We start from the raw sequence: 22,762 nt of genomic DNA on the forward strand, positions 1-22,762 counted from the left end.
GTTCTCTCTTTTAAAAAAATTATTTAACTGTAGCTAAAGGAGAATTGTGGCTTTTTAATGGTCAAGATCAGAGGTCTTAACGCCACCTGAACCTGTAGCAGGTCTGATGGCTTAAAAACGAGAACATGGATATTAAACTTTCCCTATAAAGTTATATTTTAAACCCCCCGCAAAAGGTAAAAGCAAGAGATGACTGGTCTGGGTGATTTATTGGCTGTCACCGTCACATGTAGCTAAAGGAGAATTGTGGCTTTTTAATGGTCAAGATCAGAGGTCTTAACGCCACCTGAACCTGTAGCAGGTCTGATGGCTTAAAAACGAGAACATGGATATTAAACTTTCCCTATAAAGTTATATTTTAAACCCCCCGCAAAAGGTAAAAGCAAGAGATGACTGGTCTGGGTGATTTATTGGCTGTCACCGTCACAAAAAGTTTATCATTGTGTGCAAGAAAGAGAGACCAAGAATAGTTCTACTCCTGATTCTAATTGTGTGCTCAGTTTTAGCCATCTGCTTCGGCAATGGGTAAGCTTGTGTATGTTTATGATAATATTATTCTGGTAATGAAACCGCTGAGGGAGAACTACCTGGAATGCTTTGTTGAGATGCTGATATTTGCTTAGATTAACAGACAGCTCAATATAAACAGGATCAGGAAATATGAACTCAGTAAAAAGAGTTCTATCAGAATGAAATGCAGCATTCAGATTTTTAAAAATTAAAACTATAAATTGACTTTCCAGTTTCAAAATGTTTAAAAACATTAACCCTCCTTTGAATTCTAGTTTGTTTTTGTTGTTATGAAGGAAGGAAGGAAGCTTTAGACTACTAGGAGGGAAAAATGGTTAAACAATCTGGTGGGCTATGAGACCTTAAGGAACCTCTCCCTTTTTTTAGCACAGTAATTACACTGCATACTGTGGAGGTAAGAAAGCATGCATGCAATATGTCTACTATCTCATATTGCTCCTGGATAAGTGTGAGGGGACAGGGTTAAACAGGTTTAAACAAGATGCATGAAATGTAACTCTTGACAGCTTCATTTTAATATTTAGTCCTCTGTATGAAGAACAGCAGACTGCTACATGCTACACTCCTGATTGTATTGTTATAACTTTTTATATAACAAGCACCTGTATTTAGGTTCATAAATGTTATCTATGGCTCCCATACCCTGAAATGCAAAGTTATTTGAATTCGGTATGCATTTATTTCTGTTCATTATCACAAGATCATCTATATTTATAGAGGAATAGAAATTTATATATATTAAATACCATATTTTTAATTTCTCTGAAATAAATTGAGGTTTTGTACAAAACCATCTTGTCCTTTTGCATATTCCTGACAGCGATTTCAATGTATGTAGTATGAAAGCAACACACACACACACATTTACAGAACATATGGGTTTTTTAACCAGGTTTACAGTACAAGACTATTCAGTTTAGGAATGCGTTATGCAGTTTGGTTTTTATATCTACGCCAGTTCAGATTAATCCTTCAAAAGAAGTAATGTAAACTATTTAAGATCCATGATAGGATATGGTTGGTGGTCTGAAATCCAAGAAGAGATCTGCTGTGTGGCAAATATACCTGCTATGTTGCAATTTTTTTTTCTTTTGCAGAGGAAAGGTTAAATTGGAAAAACGCCTTCAATATTTGCTGTGGGGAAAAAGGAGTGTTTCTTGCTGCCTAATCATATTTCAGTTATGTTTCTAAAATATGAGCAGAACTCTCTTTTTTTTTTTTTTTTCAGAAAAATTAAGAAGGGAAATATTTTTGTTTTGCCTGAAATATTTAAATGCTTTACTAACCCAGGTTATTTCATATGTTAATGGAAAATATTTCAATTAGATTTATGATAAACTATATACATGCTATAGTTTCTTACCAAAATACACTTTCTCACCCAAAGTACCTTTTCTGAGGCGTGGTTCTGGATAATCGGATAACTCTGAGTTTTTTTGATTTTTTTCATGTTTTCTAGGATAGCAAACTAGTATTGTGTTCCATTATATCAAATTCATTATAAATACGGGATATATAGATACTTTTTGCCTGATTTCCCCCTCCCCAACAAAATAGCATATAATATGAAGGAAGCAAGACTTGGAAAATTATAGGAAAAATTTCCTCTCATTTAGACCTAAAGATATGAGAATAGAATTTAAGCATGTTTCCTTTAATTTTAACAAGTGTACTCTTCATTTTCTTGAACGTGGCCTACATGCAGTTCGAGTCTCCATTCTAGCAATTAAAATTATACTGTTCAGTGTTCCGCCTTAATGGCCTAACCCAGAAACCATTCAACTTCACTCACAGTGCAGTAATTACTTACATTTAAGCCATTTTAACTAAAGCTGCATTTATTTATTTGTGATCTGTAGAAATTAGTGACAATGGAATTGTAATTTCTAGCTGAAACAGAATTTTACTAATTCACATACTGAATACAGTATGCACCTAAAATGGGTCTCACTACTTCTCAGATTTAATTGTTTAATTGTAGTACAGATGTTTTCACGTTTCATCATGCTTTGACAAAACATTCTGTAGTGTGTGTGTTAATTATTAGGACTCAAATTGTTTACCTAATACAAATGAGCAAGGCTCATTTTATTTATGCATTCCTGTTTTTGTTCTTCATCTGCATGCTCACTTGCAAAATTGAGTTATTCACAGTGGCCAGTCATTAGTGTTTTATTCATACTTTGCATATTTCAACTGTACTCATTGTCTGAAGTATTTAAGACTTCATAAAAAGTAATGTGTAATCTAGATTAAAGAGATATGAAGGTGCCTTTTGCATGAGCATATTAAAATAATAGCTAATACTGCACTGTAGTATAAAAACAAACATCTGCTGTTCTATGGCTCTAGGGAATTCAGAAAGGATTTCTGATGATACATTTTGTATAATTGGCATGTGATATTTATGAGGGGACCATATCAGGCAATAGAACAGTGTTGCAAAATTCTTATTTGTGCTTGATAAAGAAGATGATATAACAAATGCTTTGTTATGACAAAGTTTGATAACAAAATTTAACAGTATTTGTAAATGGCATTCTGTAATCAATAGCAATGCTTTTTCTTTTGGAAAGTAGCTGATCTAAAATGACAAGGCCCACACAAATGCACGTATTCCTCTATATAGGGCAATATCCCTGGAAAACTGGGGATTCTGTCTTTTGCACATTGCAGCACTTTAGTTAAACCATTTCCTGTTTCCCTATCAAATCCAAGGATTCTAATGTGTTCATGTAAATTTTTCCCATAGTTATCAGTATAGGGTTAATTTTAAAAAAATCAGTAAAAGGTTAATTTTTAAAAGCTGCATTCATGTAGGCCTGAATTCTCCTGTAACACTGGGTTGTACACTTCTCTTGTCTCTGTCATGATACCTGCTGCTGGGTGCAATTACAAGTTTCCTTCTCCAGATAAATGGCAATTGGCATCTTTGACTTCTGGTTTAAATGTGCATTGGTGATTTTTTTTCCCCCTTGTATATTCCAAATATTGAGAAGCTAACTCTGAAAGAGGCTATTCTGCACTATCTACTCTCTTTTGAAAATTGAATCCTGGCCTATGCCACTCCTGTCCTTAATTGGCAACGTATGTTACTTGCTCATATTGAGTAATAGTTTACTTTCCAGGGAAGCCCACTTGTCCTCTTGGAATATGGCACTATCTGCTATAAAAAAACCTACATATGTATCTGTCCATAAATATGATGTCTACAGCACAGTTTTATCCAGGACTGTGTGAGCCTGCTCTTCTTGAACTACCGTACTTTTTAACTAACTTCATGCTGTTTGAAAGAGCTGTTGCATTACTGATGGCAGTGTCCAAGAACGTTTGAACTTGAGCGCATAACTTTCTTTTCCCAATGTTGTATGGGACCTGAAATAGCTACTTGAAGACTTCAATTTGTCTGAAGAAGTATTAAAAGTCTAAAAAAATGTAAGCTAGAAAAGTAGAGAAACTAAGGTGTGGCTATCATTTCATCCTTAACTCACCCTCTAGTGCTCAGATACTGTAATTGCAGTATGCTAAGTTCGTAACATCACTTAATGTGCTAAGACTGCTGTGATGATAGCATGGTGATTGCTGATCAATGCACACTGATGCAATGCATCAGCATCATGTAGTCTTGACTATGAATATCTTTACTTTGGGGTTTTAGGACTGTTAATTTTGTAGCATTTATTATTTGTACCCACAGCTCCAATTAGGATTAGAACCCCATTGAGCTGAGTACCATGCAAGCACAGAAAGACCCTCTGCTTTTTAGAGATTACAGCGTAAAACCATGCCTTGCCTGCCTATGATCCTTGTGAAGATACTTGTGAACATTTCTTTCAGGAACTTGTTCTTCTCCCCTGGAACCGTCACAGGCAAAGTTCACCAGTCAAGTTTATGCGTAAATGATCTAAATAAAAGAAAGGACAGAAATCTTTCTCTCTCAAAGACTGTGTCCCTTCCTATCTTACAAGTGTTTACAGTACAGAAGTGTGACTACAGTACAACATTTTTTGAAGTTTTTTATCAGTTTAAGTATGCTAACATTTGTTTTATAAATGGATAAACAAACGTATGAAACAAAGCTAGTGACTTAATGGATAGAGATTCCTCCCCCCGCCCCCACCGCTCAAGACTGCTTACTTTTTAAAGCTGAGCTAAATTTGAGGAAATTAAATGAGCTTTTAGAATGTCTAATGCTTCATGGGATTGGGCCCTTGATGTTTTATCTTTATGCACAAGATGCCTTGGGTTATCCCAACAACTGTATCATATCAGCCTAGATAACACTGACAGGAATGTCTTGTAAGTAAACAAAGAACAAATTCTTCCATCCTTAATTGCATTTATCTACAACAAACATTTATATTTTATACTCACTTGGAGCCCTGTCAGTTGGTTAGGCTAGGTTAACTTGTAACCTGATAACTTTTAAATGAAGGTTTGAATAGCAAAATTTTAAAAGGTAGAGCAAGCTAGATTTGTGTCTTGCCCACAAGAAAGACTTGAAGAGACCAGTAAAACAAGTCTTAAGCAATATAACTCTATAGGTGTTAATTCTTAGCTAAAAGAAGACTAAAAGCAAAAACATTTTGAGAGTTTGATTGTAAGGAATGCTTTTTAAAAAGTACTTAAGGCTTTTAGAAAAACGTTCTGATTCTGAAACATTGAGTTGCTTGTGAATTAGATCTCCATGTGGTTAAATGTAATTTCCAGTGCAACCGCATCAGAGAATCTTCCTCCACAGAGGGTCTTGCCCTTTTTTTCATTCAAATCAGCAGTATTTACTTGCTTATCCTGAGACTAAACAAATCAACTATATATTCTTGTCCTTCAGTCAGACAGCTCTTTAAGAAGACTCACGTGCAAATACCAGCAGAGAAGAATGGAATGCTGATGATTCAGTCACAGATGAGTCTTGGTGTTTTTCAACCCATTTCAAGGTTTGGTTGCAGTGAGAGGAAGTGAAAAAATAATACAACTGCTATTGTGTTTGAGTTTCTAAAGCACTACTGCAATTGGAATATAATTAAAAATCTCTCTCCATATTAAGAATTTCAATTTTATGTAATGACTGAATATAGTAAAAATAGTACATTGTCAGCCAACACACAAACTATTTAATGGTGTAAAACTTAAAAATAACTGTTGTAGACATTTTACTGATCTGATTGCCCTTGTCGGTCGGGCTGAAACTAACTGCCTAGTGAACAGTTTCATTGATAATAAACTGCAAGGGCAAACAAGGCTGTATCTCTGTATACTTCGATAGTATTGTAAATCATGTAATCTTTTTTCATGTTACCATGATGTCATTATGCTCATTAGTGACTGCATATAGTCTGTGTAGTTCTAGCACAGATTTATTCATGCAAATTATCTTGTTGCATTTTAGATTTCAGATGTTGCACATATTGTAGGATCTCTTGATGACGTAGTCATAGAACAAGTCCAAGAGACCCTAAGCTGATATGCCTTTATATTGTTGCAGGTATTATCTTTAAAAAGAAAATATAACATCCTAACTATATACTGTACCTATTTACATCTTAAATTGCAATGGCATATACAGTAGTCACAGTACTGTGCCTTAGTGAGAGTGATACTAGGATTTGGAGCATAAGATTAGGTTTTAATATGATCTTGATAAACTAGAAAACTAGTATGGAATTAACTGGATGAAATTGAGTAAGGGACAGGGATGGAATAATCAAATGCTCAGATACAAATTGGGAAATGATTGCTGTACTACAGAAGAGGATTGGGGGTTACAGTGAATCACAAGCGTAATAGGAGTCAACAGTGTTGTATTGCTGATGGTAATAGCCTACTGCATTGTATTAACGGGAGTGCCACATGCAAATCCGGGCAAGTGATTGGACTGTATGAACTCAAAAAGCAGAGTCAATATCCTGAGGAGTTTATGTACAGGTTTAGACAGACAAGATCAGATCTGTCCTCCCTGACAACTTTCATATGATTGATTCATTGAGTGCTTCTACATCCTGGGGAATGGAAGATTTATAACCTCTAAAGGAGGGTATACCAATATTCCTGGAACAGTTTAGGGGTGTCCTTTTGACAGAAACTATGCTGGAGGTATAGTGATCTAGCACGTCACTGCCTGTCCTAGTTACATACTGTTTTTTTTCTCACCCACGTAGGGAGGAGGGTGTCCTGGCTGCTTTCATGCTCTGCATTCCATTAAGGGAAGTCACAGCTGGCCTGTCTTGTAGACCAAGGGTGGCCAACCTGGGGAAACGCCATGTATCTGGGTCCATGGAGCCAGTTTTCCTTAAGAGCCTGGGGGATAACTGTTCTTCCGGTGTGGTTTAGCACCTGCTGAGGTGTTGGGTCTTGAAGCCCACTTTATGGAAATGGAAGGCTTTTCCTTAGCTTGCCCCTGCAGCCATATGGCTCCCTAACTTGCTCCTGAGGTGAAACTTGGGGGCATCCAAACCTCAAGCCTCTGGGCTTAGGCCTGCAGTAGGATGCTTGCCAAAAGATGTTGGAAATATCTGAAGCCCCTGGTGGGGGTGGAGGATGTTTGCCGGTTGTAGGGCCACTTATGGTTCTGGACTGACTCATGGATTTGGACTTGATTTGGCTGATTTGGCTTGGAACATGAAAAATTTATTGAAAAAAAAAAAAAGGGGTGGCCAACCTGTGGCACAGGCAGCCTCCCTGTGTGGCATGCAATAGATCAGGGAGGGGACAGGCAGCCCGTAGCAGATACTGCAGAAAGCAGAGGAGGAGAATGAATGGGTGGAGGGGCACAGAATAGTGAGCAGAAAGGAGAGCAGCAGATTGGGCAAAGGAAGGAAATCAGAGTGGCTTTTTGGGAAGGTGGGGCTAATTGGTAGCATGACCACTAAAAAGCTTGGCCCCCACTGCTGCACTGGAGGAGCAATATTTCTAGAATAGCTTATGGCTGCTGCTTGTTGTTAATTACATGCATGTGAGAGAGGATGGCAATCTTTATTTTCATTTGGGCAGAGAAATTGCCAGGGCCGGTTCTGGAGGAAGCTGCAATCAGCTTGTGCCACCACCGCATATTTGGCAGACTTTTAGTTGCTAATGTCCCCTTGGGAAACTTACTGCTGTTAGTTGTACCCACTAACCCCTGTTATCTGTAGTTAAAGTTTCACTATTATAACCAATGGAAGAGTGTGATCCATCAGGTGCCAATACAAGGCTGAAGAAGTAGACTAGTCTTAACGTGAGGTCATAAAAGCATTTTGAAAATGAGTTGAGGAAAGGAGACTTTTTGGCAGCTCCATTTGAACCAGCATGAAAAATAAGTGACTTGATCTGGAAATGAAATGTTCTGACAGCTCCTGCCACTCGCATCTTCTTAGTTTTAAATACAAGCACAAATACCTTCCTAAAACAATTGATCTTGAGTTAATGCTAATTAAAGTAGAGGGATCAAATCAGCATTATCCACTTGCTCAGAATCAAATAAGACTTATAAAGAGCTGATATATCAGTAATACTGGCATGATTTAAGAGCAAAAAGAAACATCAACTCCTACCTGATTTTGCTTTGGGAAACATGAGAATCTTTCTTTATTTATAACATAGATCAGTATAAAAGCACCTAAAATAACAACATGACTATGAGTGGGTTTCTCAAAATGCCTAATTGATTTAGGTGCGGAAGTTTCATTGAAGAGTAATAGGTCTCGTGATCCTAAGTTGCAAAAATGGTTTTGAAAAATCTCACTGTATGCTCTTTCCAGCATGAACTGAACAAATTTGCTCCTGGTCAGCCCCGGCACCAGCGGGCCACAGGGCACAGGGATCTCCCCCAGTCCTGGTGCTGCTCAGTTCCCAGCTCCCTCCAGGAGCCAAGCAGCTCTAGGACAGGGTAGTTCTCTGCCCTAGCCTGTCCCGGCACTGCTCACCTTCTGCCTCTCCACAGGAGCTGGGAGCTGAGTAGCCCCAGGACTGGGGAGTGTTCTACTTTCCTGCACAGTCAGGGGCTGATCAGAAGCTGTCCTGCTTCTGGGGCTGCTCCCAGCCAGCCCCTGGCTGGGCAGGGAAATGCCGAAGTAGCCCAGGACTGGCCAGGAACTGTCCTGCTGGGCATAGGCCTTGTCTCCAGGTGCACAGGACTGGGACAGCTCTGCAGTGGCAGCTGTCTCCTGGCCCCATGCACATCAGGACCCCTCCCAATGTCCATAGGGATAGGAGACAGCTGAAGCTGCAGCCAGCAAAGCTGTCCTGGTCCCGCATGCATCAGGGTCGTGCTCCCTGCTAGCCCCTGGGTTAGCACTCTGGGGGAGCCTGGAGCTCCCCCTGGCTGCTGCAGGAGACCAGAGCAGGGTGGGAGCAGCCCTGTACTAGGCTGCTTCCTTTGGGAAGGCTTACTGTACAGGTTTACTGAGCAGGCTCCCAGGGAAGGCTTACTGCACAGTAAAATACTGCATGTGCTATTAGTGCTATAAAGGCTTGATGCACAATAAAATACTGCACAGTAAGCCTTTATAGCATTAATAGCACGCGTAGATGTGCCCTTAGAATAGAGAAACTAAAGTGGGCCTTTACCTTTTGTCCTTCAGAACAAGTGCCTAGCTGATCCGATCCACTTCTGTTCATGGAAGGAGAGAGTGCCATCTGACCAAAGTGAAAAGAGCAGCTGCTTTCTGAAGTATCTTGGGATGCTCCTGAAGAAGCCCTCATAGTAGCTAATACAGTTTAATACAGAATTAACTCCTCCAGTGTGCCTGTTGTCCCAAGTAGGGCAAGGGTCAGTTAAAGATCAGAGTTTGTGGTTGAGCTTGATCTGGCTGCATGACAACCACAAGATTTCAGTCTGGTTCCCCATGTCACATTCAGTCTGGTATTAGAAATCCCTCTCTTCAGAGGTAAATAGGAGGCAAACTCTGAAGTGAACTTTGCTGCTTTCTAGCTCACATTTTCTATGAAGAGTAGATAACTGGGCCTGCTGCGATTTAAGATCTTTGACATCAGGAGTGATGCTCTGGCCCCACTGAAGATAGCAGCAGAATTCCCACTGACTTCAGCGGGGAATGATCTCAGGCTCAAGATATACTAAAAATAGTATTTTTAAGTTTTTGAAACATGGGTAGGGTCAAGGGTAACTTGCATACCTCTCTTGTGAAAACAAATCCCAAGTCTAGTTAATTTAATTAAGCCCTAAAAGCATCTCTAATGTTCTTTAGGTCCAATTTATTCAGAATATATGGTTGTCTTTCACTGGCAGACCATTTATCTAAACATCTGGGAATCTTCAGTACTACTGTCCTCCTACTTCCAAACAGAAAAAGGAGTTCAGCATTAGTATCTCTGAGACTATCAGCCTTAGGGAGAACATATTAAACTTGTGTCTGAAGCACTAACCATAATTTATTTATTTGAATTTCACAGCCTTCCTAAGGCAAGCTGTCAAAGCTAACTGATATGGAGCTACTTTTGTTCCTGCACTGACCAATGACTAGAATGCATAGAAGAGTCCCTCTGTCATTATGTATTGTTCCAGCTCTCTGTAAAAACAAAACAAAAAAAGCCATATTTAATACTCAGAATATGAAAAGCTCCTTTTCTTCCAGCAGGTCTGGAAATAGCTTTCTGTTGCAGTCATTAACAAAACTGGTTGCTTCCATTAAGCCAATTTGGAAAGTGGGTGTGGCTGAGCTAATAAAGGCAACATGACTCGTGGAATTAATGCCTCAGGTTGACACCCATTTGAAATATTCAAAAGAATGACTCAGCCTGCCAGTGTGGCACCAATGGTGTGACTTGGCCCTGACAAACATTCAAGAAACTACTGAGCCTTAGTGCAGGTTCATATGAAGGGCCTAGTCTTGACGTTGAACTCAAAAGGAGCTTTCCTGCTAATTTCAAGGGGAGCAGAATGAGCTGCAGTCTGAATGGAAGTATGTCCAGTGGGAAATCTTTTGTGTAATTAAAAAAAGAGAGAGAAAAAAGCCAAAAAAAATACTGTTGTATGTTGCCTCCCTCTGTTGATTGACATTCTTGAATGGAAATGGAATGTAGAAACCAGGAATAATTATTGGGATTGTTAAGGTCCTGAATTTGTTTGTTCACAAATGCCCTCAGTGCCCATTGGCTTCAAAAGGCATTACGAATAATTGACATTTCCAGGTGCTCATCAGGATGAGGGTATTTATAAATGTTTTTCTTAAGACTGTAGAACCCTGCTGAAAAGATTGGATTGAGCAATCATGGTTAGTAAGTATTATTAAAAAATGACTTGAACAACAATGAAAACTGAAAATGGTATCATTAGCAGTGGTTATCTAACCATATAATGGTGTAAGGGTAATCTCCCTCAATTATCTGTCAGAAGGAAAGAAGTTTGTGCATGAGTTTATATGGAAGAGAACCATTTATTATTCTTCATGTTTTAGGCTGCCATTTCTTTTGCAAAGTGCCATTTTTCACTCTTCATAACTCAGCTGTCTTTCAGTTTCATGGTGTAAATAATGAGGAGTAATTTCTGTTTATGTCTTGTAATCTTTTTTTTTTTTTTTTTTTTTTTTTTTTTTTTTTTTTTTTAAATCATTAATTTATGAATTCCATGGCCATGGTTCTACAGACTGTAGTAATTCCCAAAGAGAGCTGGACATGGCGGTGACCCAGTAGTGTAATAAGCAGAGTTGGTGCCTGGAGCAAACTCTGTGGGAGCGGGGGCTGCAGAAGGGATGCTGCAAGTGGAAGGGGAGGTGGGGGGCGGTGAATGGGTTCCTAAAGCAGAGGCGGGGATGACCATGGATTCTGAGAGCTGGGGAGCGGGGTGTGCCAATCTTACCTATGATGGGAAGCCCCAAACACTACTAGCTGTGCTGCTGCTGCCACACACTCTTTTTTGGAGTTTTTGCGTGGGTATGCTTCTGGAGCGTGGACTCCATAGGGCTTAGGGAAGAAAGAGATTGTTCCAGTTTGATACTTGTGTATCTGTTTCCTTTGTCCCTTTGCTGGGAGTGGAGGTGATTTCTTATGAAGAAAGGCCCATATAATAAAAATGGATATCATACAACCAACTACTATCACTTGACACCAAATGTTAAACAGATTAAACCTTTGGCTTAGAATGGGTAATGTCCTGACTAATCTTTTGATCAGTGACTGAACCTACAGCTGGGGGTGAGAAATCCCTTGTATGTTCTTTTTGTGGTTTCTTATATTGGGAGGTTCAGTTTTCTATTTCAGTGCTTTAGACCTAAGTTTTCTACACTCTAAGTATGTGGAATAATCATCAAGCTATTGGCTATTTTGGATTTGTTCTCTCTTTCTCTCTCATTTTTCATGAAAAACTTCAAGCCACCTTGTGCTCCTCCTGATACCGAAAAAAAAATGAAATGTTGTTTTCCTGGGATGGACAACCAATTTCCCTCCTACCTCCCATTTCAACACCTGACAGCTTAGACCTTTGGTTCATCTCTGTGTCTATGCACTCTATTCTAATTTTATCCCAGTGTCAACAGGAAGTCATAGATACTTGTGAAAGTTATGGAAATAAGCTATACACTTTCAAATAGTAAATGACTGAAAGAACAAGCAAGGGATTTGGAGTCTTTAAATTAATACTAAATGTCTTTCCAAAGGATAAATTCTTGTACCACCACAAATTATTGTGTTTGATGCAGGAATTACTGGTGACATTCTCAGGCTTATTGTAGACAGAAGGTCATATTAGATAACTCTAAACGTCCCTGCTGGTATTAAACTCTATCTATGAATTGCAGCTGCACTAATTTATCTGGGCCTCCAAATGCATTACCTGACGATTGGGAATTATCCCCAAAGTTTTTGCTTCTAACACCACTGCCATTCCAGAATGTATAGCTGTACAGTTGTATAATGTACACTAACATCACTAGTGTTATCATGGCAGGAGACTACACTATCACAAGGCTCAGGAAAGTAACACAACAAAACGTTTCATTCAAACAATGTTCCTGTCCTGGAATACTGAGGGTCAAGAGGTAAGTTTGTCTGTCACACAAATACCGTGACAATTTGTTAAGAAAGAAATGTGCTCTTTCAACATGGTTCTACTTGAAAAGAATTATCTTAAACAGCCATTAAAAATCATTGGCAAGCTCAACCACATAACAAAATTCTTCATCCTTGAGTCTATTTCCTAGACTATTTTATTAGCAAGTATCCTAATAGCTACTGAAATGCCCAGTCCAAGTTAACAATCTAGCCAGTAAGCTACAGGGTCCTATTTTTTTTTATTCATTGAAAAACGCTGACAAAACTGCAAACATATGTTTTTGCTGCTAAAGCTTAGTCTTATCACAGTTGGAAAATGTGGAAAATCAATTACATGCTTTGAATTACTCCCTTTACTGTTATAAAAGAATTTCTTCATTCTTTCAGGGTAGTGTACACTTCGTAACATCTACCACTAACAGGCTGTTAGGACTTTCTGCTAAATTAATACACTACAAGTAAACTAAACAGAAAGCCTGTGGAATGCTAAACATCTACTTTCTCTTCTGTTGTGGCTGTGCTGCAGCTTGGGAACTCTCAGCCTTGTTGCTACAACATCTGGACAACATTTGGGGCTGTCTCTTAAGTACACGGGTGTGCACCTCCGGTGAATTTTAACTTTCAACATCTCTCTGCCTCTAATCTATATTTAATGTTTCATGACTAGTAGTCAAAGAAACTTCAACTAAATATCAGGTTGGAATGAAAATGATCCTTGGGAAAACATTCATTTTTAGCATTCGCCAGCAAAGTATCTGTGACAGAGATGTTCCCTGGAGATTTGTAGCCCATTCTCTTGCAGTAATAATAATTAAGACTCATGATTACTGTGCCCACATAATCAAAGATCGCTTCATAAAATGTACTTCCTAAGGGGAAGAATTCTCTGTTCCTAACTGGATGTCAGTCATAGGGATCAGCACCCCCAGGGATCCTGAGTCTTTTGCTTGCCCTTTTCATTACAGTGTTGTTAGCATTGTGTTACTTCATAGTCTTCTCAATGCAAATGAGTAGGTAATCATGTGTAAATCGTACCCTCCAGAAGGCACATGTGGTGAGTTTTTTTCCCCCAAATCTACCACAGGGATTTCTCACATGGAACATAATTACATCTCTGCCATATGGGCTCATTTATATTCTATTACAGGTTAAGCTAATACGACTCAGAAATATGCTAAAAATACCTCAAAGTATTATGAGCACTGTCAAAACACTTGCCATTTCTTGCTCGCCTGTTTGATTGCTAGTGACTTTATATTTATTTAGGAATCTGTAGAGCCAAGAAACTCTCAAAAAAAGAAAATAAGGTCAGTGCTGTGGTGTCCAGTTTGCAATCAGGATAGTAATTCTCTCCAATGCTGTGCTCCTCAGATTTGTGGCATATGATCAATGATGATAAAAATGAAAAACCTCTAAGACATATTTACCTGAAGCATTGCCTTTGTAGATATTAGGTAGGTTTCCCTGGAGGAGCAGAATACAGATTTCAGATGTGTAGTTTTGTCATTATCAGACTCTATCACGTCTCTGTTTGATGCAATTACTTTGTCTTGAAAAAGAAATATCTACAGTTTATACATGGTAAAAATACAACCAACCTATTTGTCCACCTCAGAAAAGCTATTTTAGAAGGAATGGTAAATTGTCACTTCTTAAAAGCACTGTGTTAATATAGGAATAGGTCAGTAGTAAATACTTAAATAACCAATTTAATATAGAAAAATTAAAGTATTATTATTTTTTTAAATCATGTTCTATCTCATCTATTTCTTTCTGAAAATATTTTCTCACTGATTTCTAAAAATTATGTCACAAAATTCAGGGGTGAAATAGTAGTCCACTGAAGTCAACATCAGTAGGCCCAGTATTTCACCGCTACGTTTTATCTTTATCATTGAAAGTTAGTAGCATGAATCTGAGCTCATATACTAGCTTCATTCCACTCTGATTTCAACAGTATTATACCACTATATGTAAAAACTTTAATGCATTAGTTTCCAGCAGTTGTGTACTGATGCAACCTCTGGAACCAAGTACAAGTGGAAGCCATCACCATCATACAAACACCTCCCTAGCCTGCAAGCACATGTTAAAGAAAACCAAAAAACAGCGCTTTACGCTGAGCCCAGTGCATGCCCAGATGAGGTTGTGCATTAGTTGGATCTGGCTCACCTGACAGCTATACAGAGTGGGTGCTTTAGTGGGGCTTTTTGGGTGCTCTTATCTAATAGCTGATTAAATCAGCTTTAGCTAAAAGCACCAAAAAACCATGCTGAAGTGCCTAATCTATACAGACACTGCAGAGCTGGGTTGAAGTACCATGCTGCTTCTTCCAGTAAAGTGCAGTTTTGGAGGGGGGGGCGCGTTTAATGATGGCAAGCAGCCAAAGTTTCTAGGTTGTGACAGAGACTGACACTTAATATGTTTTTTCCATTTTAAAAACGGAATACTGACTTCACTTTCAAGCTTCTTGAATTTTTATAGAGATCGAGCTAGATATTTATAGTCCTTCACAAATATTTGGGTGTGGAAACAAACAGCCACACCTAAATGATGCCCTAGGCTTTCAAGATTTCATAAATAAGGCAGGAGAGGAGGTGGCAGATTGGTATATTGTTGTGCAAATTTAGGAGGATTAAGTCAAAGAATGGTGGCGGACTAGATTGGGCCCTTTACTTTGTCCTTCACCAAAAGCCTTGCAAAACCAGTGTTTGGCTTTAGTTCCTAAAGAGACATGCCCTGAAAACTGTGGAGGGGGTGTGAGTACAGCAAGCGATTGAGGGTTTCCAAGGATTGTAAGGTAGGTTGCGGCCGACATTTTGTAAAGTGTTTAGAGGTTCTCCCCAAGTGAAAAGTTCTATATGGATTGAAAATAGTATTACTAGAACTAGGCAAATAGTTGACAATATTTTGATGTTTTCTTGGTTTTTAAAATAGGGTGGTCAATGTTTTCTAAAAATTTAATTCAGCAACATAAACTATTTGTGAAAACCCTTTTTTGCATTTTTCAACTAGTGCTTCTTATTACTGACTTGAGGTTTCCTTTGCAGGACCTCCATTCAGCGTAGAACTTAGGCAGCTAGCTGACACTGGTCACATCTACACCCACACTTTACTGTGGAGTAGATTAATTAGCTGTGAAGTAAAGCATCACCATCTACATGTGTCGGGGACAGTACTGTCTTACACTGGGGTAATTTGCTGCAATTAAATGCACCTGTAGACATTGACCACAGGCATAAATGTCAGCCCAGTCAGCCAGGGGCCAGACTCATTCCTGGTACCTAGCCACATAGCTCTGCACTTTCAGCACCCTCGTGCTTCAGACAATCCCTCTGCTGCCCAACACTGCCACCTGAAGCCTGGGGCTGATCCACCATGCTCCCTGCCAGTCTGGGCCTGCTTTACCTTGGCTCAAACTGTCCCAGGTGCATGTGTAGATGCTGCACCTGGGAGTAGTTTACTCTGGTTCAAACTGTTCCAGAGTTTATTGTTTTGTATTAATTGCACATGTAGATTTATCCATTAAGTACAACAACAATCTCTTCAAGTAAAATACTTAAGTATTTTGTTGAATCATGACCTGTGATTGAGCAATAGGCATATACCTGCAGTGCAAGCACCTTCAGCTCCCATTCACTTCAAATGACTCCTGAACATACCAGCTGTGGGAGTTCAGAATGCCTGGCACCTTGAAGAATTAGCTGAAGCTCTAGGTTTTTTTGGTCAGAGTTGAGCATTCAAGCAGTGATTAACTCTAGACATGAAGAGTTTTCAGCTTTGTCCTTTCTAAAATAAATGGACTTTTGAGGCTGGATACAAACTTCTTATCTAAGAAAAATATTATTCCAGTCCTGTCTCTTCTTGTAGACAGCAGCTGAATTGATGGTTAAGTGACTTTTGTCATAAAGAAGACATTAAGAAAAATAGGCTGTCTTCTGAAAAATTTCTACTCCAGAAAAGCAGTTACTGGAAAACAGTGAAACAAAGAAAAACAAACATCTCTGAATTGCTTTGCTGAAGCTATTTGATTTTTTTTTTTATTCAGTTCCAAAGATATTTGATTATAGAAAAAGTTGATATGATTTCTTCTGCAGTCTATCAGCCCAAAGCTGAAGTATCCTCAACCAGCTCCCAGATAGCAAATCCTAGCTTAGGTGTGCAAATGCCAGTTGTGATCCGTTTATATTTGGCAGAAATAAATTCTGTGCCCTTGTGTGAAAATTTGCCGCTCAGTAGTTACATTAATATTTTTGAATGATTCACCTATGAGAGAGATATCTGAGCTCATAAATACCTTGGATCTTCTTCATTTGTTGTTGTCACTTAGTTGTTGTCATTTTAATCCTTATTGCTACATAAATCTAAAAGCCTTTGCTGTGTAATGATAATATCAAGCTATGTGAAATACCATGTAAACAATTGCAATTTGTATAATTGGTTTGGCTAATACAGGACATCTGCTTTTCAAGCTGGTATAGATGATCTCTGCTTTTGTTCCTATACAAATCAGTTCAGAATATCATGTTCACTGTCTATTAAATGTCAGATGGGTTAATAATACTGCATTACTTAACAATGATGCTGGACTTAACATAATCATAAACCAGAGGAACTTTGAAATATGAGAGGACACCTTTGGGCTTAGTTCCCCATTTCACTTCTGTTTAGTTTAAAATAATATGTTCTCAGAGCAAGGCTGTCCAACTTCTAAGCAGCCAGGGGCTGCATGCTGCCTGGGCTGCATCAGTGTGAACCATGAACTTCTAGGCCACATGCCCACCCTAGCTTCACCCTCAACTCCCCACCTTGGGCTCCCCGACAGCACCATGCCATACAGGCACCTAGGGGTGCAGACTCCCCAGCTACCATGGGTTGTGCTGTGTTGTTTTTCCCTGCACCACCCCTTGGCACAGGAGCAAGAAGTACAAGCTGAAGGAGGGGTGGTGGGGTTGGAAACTCCAGCTGCTCCTGTAGCCAAATTGATCGTGGGAGTGGCATATGGGTGGGATCACAGGCTGCCATTTGGACAGCCCTGTCCTAAAAAAACCCATATTGCCTAACTGTGAAGTGCCTACTCATTTTGGTGAGTACTTAACCACATGAATAATTCCACTGAAACTAATAATAAAAGATCCATGGTGTGCACAGGGATACAGTCTGCTGGAGAGTATTTTGATACTTTATCTCAGTGGTGTTCATCCTCTGACCCCACAGATGGGATCTGGCCCATGGACTGGCACCACACCACTCATCCAGCCTGTGGGGACAGATAGGTTTACTACCACTGCTTTATCTGGGTTCGCAGTAGCCACCTGAGGGATATGGACATCCAGATCCCAGTAGAATCTTAGCAATGGTTTCTGATTCTGATTTCTGATTTATAGTGGTATAAATCAGGAGCAATTAAAATCACTGGAGTTTGTGACAGGCTTCATAACCACAATACCAGCCTATGGGTGTGACCTGTGATTGGTAACCATAGGTAAGCTCAAAAGGTGAAAATCCTGTGGAAGCTTGGAGGTTTTCACCTCAGATAGTGAACATCAAGGGTACCAGCATCTGGTCCCACTTCTTGGGGTCCCCCTTTATGTATTTCCTTAGCATCAGCTTTAAGGTGCAGTTGAACTGCTCATCCAACCTGCCAGTCTGGGGATGATAGACTGACATCTTGAGGTGCTTCACCCAGAGTACCTTGCAGACTCCCCTCATTGCCCTGGCCATAAAATTTGTGCCTTGTGTCAGAACCCATTAATTAGATGCCTATAGCCCAGAGGAGAATTGGTATAGCCCAGAGGAGAATTGGTATAGCCCAGAGGAGAGTTCCATGGGTTCGATACATATGGCATAGTTTTGCTGTCAATCATTCTGGTGGCAGTAACTAGGTCATGGAGGAAAATTCCGCTATGCCTGAACCCAGTAACCAAATGCTACAGTAGTGGAAAATTACAGTTTAGAAAAAAGTTCCGGCCACTCATATGCAAATTCACATTATTATTGGCCAGTTTTAAATTATTCCTACGTGGCGACTAGCGATTGGCTTGCTAGCCGTATAAGAGGTTGAAGCAGTTTCCGCCCAAGTTGGAGAACTCCACACACACCTCGTGGAGAACTCTGAGTACACTCTGGAGCCTAGCAAACTCCACGTGTGTCTTAGAGAAGAACTTAGCGGCCTGATCAACCACTAAGGACTCCCTGTCACCGACCCAAGGGGGCCTAGCACACCCCCACCCGAGATGTAAGACGACTGCCGGCCCGAACACCCCGAACCTGATTCCACTCCAAGCGTCACAAGTACCTGCCCGCTGACTAGGGCTCCTAAGGCCCCGAACCCCGCGCCGCGGCTCTTGGCGGCGACACCTTGATCTGTCAGAATTTCTTTAGGCATCCCCACCCTTACTATCCATTTAAGCAGTTCATCTGTGATCTTTGGGGACATCATTGAGCAGAGTGGTATGGCTTCTGGGAAATGGGGTGCGTAGAACATACTGATAACCTGTGCTGCTCTTTGGAAAGGGGCCCATGATATCCATAGTGATTCATTCAAATGGCTTTTCCACAATGGGCATGGGGATCATGGGAGCTATGGGGGGTTGTGACAGGAGGGCCTTCTCTGGGCCGATCTCCACGGCCCGCCCACCTGTCTCTGGGCAACCACCCGCCTATCTCGCCTGCCATGCCTTTGATGTTAATTGGTTCAATTAAGATGTCAATTAAGCGGGAGGCTGCCCATTTAGGGCCCCGATGCCAGGGGGCGCTCTCTGCGGCTCCTGCCTCCCCAATACCGCAGCCCAAGCCTCGCAGATGTAATCACCGTCTTTGAAGACCTCTACACTCACCCTTGTGCCTCTGCTTAGTGCAGCCCCCTCTCTGGGCTCGCTGTGCCCTCCTTGGTCCTCGAGTTGCCCCCTTCCTAGGGTGTTGTGCCCACACTGGGCTTACTGCCTCCTCTCTGGGGCTTGCTGTACCCACGCTGGGCTTCCTACGCCCACGCTAGGGCTTCTCAATAGCGCCCCCTTCTCTAGGGCTTGCTACGCCCCCGATAGGGCTCCTCAATAGTGCCTCCCCCTCTCTGGGCTTGTTACGCCCATGCTAGGGCTTCTCAATAGCGCCCCCTTCTCTGGGGCTTGCTACGCCCACGCTGGGCTCCCTAATAGTGCCGCCCCCCTCTCTGGGGCTGGGGTCTACACACCCCACAAGTTGCGCCCTTACTGGCGCCGGGGTCCTCCCACTCTCTTGTGAGTTCCTGATGAGTACGCTGCACCCTCCTCAGGCACTGGGACCCCTCCTCTGGGGGTCCCTATGAGGCCTCCTCCAACCCCTATAGCCTCACCCAAACCACCGATGTAATACAGACGCTAAAGCAAACACAAGCCTCCTGGCTATAACCAAAACACAAGGCACTGGGCCCTAACAACATCATCATTGCCCCAGCCTCTGGAGTTCTCGCGAGCTATACTTGCAATCAGGGTTCTCTCTATATCCTGGCCGCAGGAGCTCTTGCCTCTCCAGCTGCCAGCAGGGAACTGCCAGCCTGGCTTCAGCCCTGGGCTTTATAAGGGCCTGGCCCTGCCCCTTACTGACAGTTAGCTCACCTTAGTTGCCCCGGCAACTTGCAGCTGTGCTCGTTATCGCTGGCAACCCACAGCTGCGCTCGTTATGTCCTGCTAAGGCTCTCTCTCTCTCTCCCTGGCAGTTTCTACTCCCTAGGAGCAGAGCACTGGGGTGCCCTGCGACAGGGGTGTATATCAGTTGTGAACACCTTGCACACTGTGCATGTTTCACAGCAGTGCTGGAACTCCTTATAGACCTCTGGCCAGAAGAACTGCTGCAACAGGCTGGCCTCCTTTTGGCCGTGCCTAGGTGGCTGCAAGGGATGAACTGCTTAAATGGATAGCAAGGGTGGGGATGCCTGGGCCACGTTGCACCTAGGTCTATTCACCTGCCATAATTTGTTGTTATACTTGGTTTTACCTCCAGAGATGATGCTTAGTGGTTCCTGTAAGGACCCAGGGCAACTCTGCTGGCATATCTTCTGTGGGTCTCCTCCTCCCCTACACCCCACCCTTTTCTGCTTGAGTGTTTAGGATCAGCCTGGATGATGTGGTGATGGGGCCTTATTCTGCATTAAGGCCCGGTGATGATGATGGCTGCAGGGGGTCTGGCTGCAGTTCTGTATGTTTGTGAAAATTACAACATAATCACAACAGAATTACAATATAATGATAATTCAACTAAAATAGCTCAGGTGATGCTGTGGGCAGGGCAATGAAGCCCCTGTGTCAAGCGCTTTCCTTCAGTATGTGGGTGTTGAAATGCCCAGCACGCCCTTCTCCTACAGACTATTAAGTTAGCGATGCCCCTGGTCTGGATTCTGCCTGGCTCGTTATGGTAATGCTGTGACACTTGCCACTCTGGTCCTGCATTATGCTCATGGTTCCATGATTCCCTCATTGGGGTGCTCTGGGTTCATGGACACTTGGCTGGGACAAGCAGTGTAAGGGGGACTCTGTCAGGTTCTCCCCTTGGTAGGCTCTGGCAGTGCTGACTGGGCTGCCCTCTCTCTCTGACCTGCGTGTTCCTGTGGGGGTCGTTGTGGGTACTGGAGAGTGGTGTTGGGCCTGGGCTGCTTGGCCCGCCATCTGTGACAATCAAGCTGGCACCTGGTCAGATCCCCAGTGCCCCATGGCTGATCAGGGCTTCTAGGGTTTTTCCAGGGAACCTAGCCCTGGGGAGAACAACCAGCTTCCTGCCAGCTATGTAGCACACATCTGGGTCCTCCCCAGATGCTTCAGCAGCAGGATGGGCATGTGTTGCCCCTCTGGCTGTGCTGACCCTGAAAAGATGTACCAGGTCCCTTCCAGCCACAGGGAGAACTTCCAGCTTTGTTGCTGGCACTCCCATGTGTTCCACCCCCAGATCCACTTCTGGGCTTGCTTTAAGCCTGGAGCCTTTGGGTGCTGGACCAACCAGCGGAGCTCCTTCTGGCTACATAGTGCTAGCCAGCTCACCTGCAAATGGGCCATGTGGATGCCGGCACCGTGTTGAGTAGGGATGGAGCCTGTCACAGAGTTGTTCAGCTGTAAAACTGATATGAAATCAAATCTGGGTCAATTGATTTCACTGTAGTAAACTCCTTCAGTACTCCTATACAAGGTGTACAGAAGAGAGAGAAGATTTTTTTTGTAATATCTTTTACTGGACTAAGTGTATAGTTGGGAGAATTGTTAGATAAGCTTTCAGGTATTGAAGGCCCTTCCTCAAGTCACTTTATACATAACATTAATTTTAAGCTGCAAAAATATCACCCATTGCAAATATTAACTTAATTAAACAAGTATTTAGAAAGTAAGACTATTCATCATGTTTACCTTGGGCCCAACTTTGGATAGTATAATACGTATCTTGTAAAATGTCATAGGCTTCTACTGCATTTATGTTTATAATGGCATTGTGCTCCTTTTAAAGTTGATAGTTATTAACACACTTCATTGTAATCTTCCTTATATAAGTCTATAATGAATATTGCTGCATATATATTTCAGTATAAACTGTTTAGGTGCATTTCAAAATACAGTTATAATAACAAAGTTTCTTGATAAGGAAACTACTGTTAGGCAATGTGAATGTCAAAGATACATTGCTAAAGTTGTATGGCACAAAGCGCATACTGTATGGCAAAGATCACTGTCAGAGACAGGATGGAAATAAAACCAGAATCATCATGGTAGCACAACAGCAGAGTCGTGATTTGGAGCTTGCAGCTACCTGAGGGCAGTTCTGTGTTTGGAGACTGAATTCCTGCTTTTCTTGGTGGGTGAAAAGTAGGATTTTTTTCCTCCTCCTGGCCATATTTAGAATCAATGTTAAAATATGCAATGCTACTAAACTCCTTTGGGAGGAGAGAACACCGGGCAGAGTTGGTGTTTAAAATAAATATTTTAAAGAAAATTCCTCTCAAATGAGGAGTTGTTCTGTGATTTCAGCATTCAGGTTTTGTAGGAGAGGAAGGATCTTCTGGTGATTGCCCAGGAATGGGAGACGGGTGATCTGAATTTTGTGTATGGTAAAAATAAAGACCTCCAGTATGACCTCTCACACATCACATAACTTCTCTTTACTTCAGATTTTGTAGAACAGTGGTTATGAAATATAACTAACATTTGTAAGGCTCTTTGAGACCCTCTGGGGAAGGATGCTACAGAAATGCAAAGTGATACCATAATATTAGTGCATATATTTATATAAT

The sequence above is a fragment of the Alligator sinensis genome, unplaced genomic scaffold, assembly GCF_000455745.1.
Source record: "Alligator sinensis unplaced genomic scaffold, ASM45574v1 scaffold479_1, whole genome shotgun sequence".
Taxonomy (NCBI): Eukaryota; Metazoa; Chordata; order Crocodylia; family Alligatoridae; genus Alligator; species Alligator sinensis.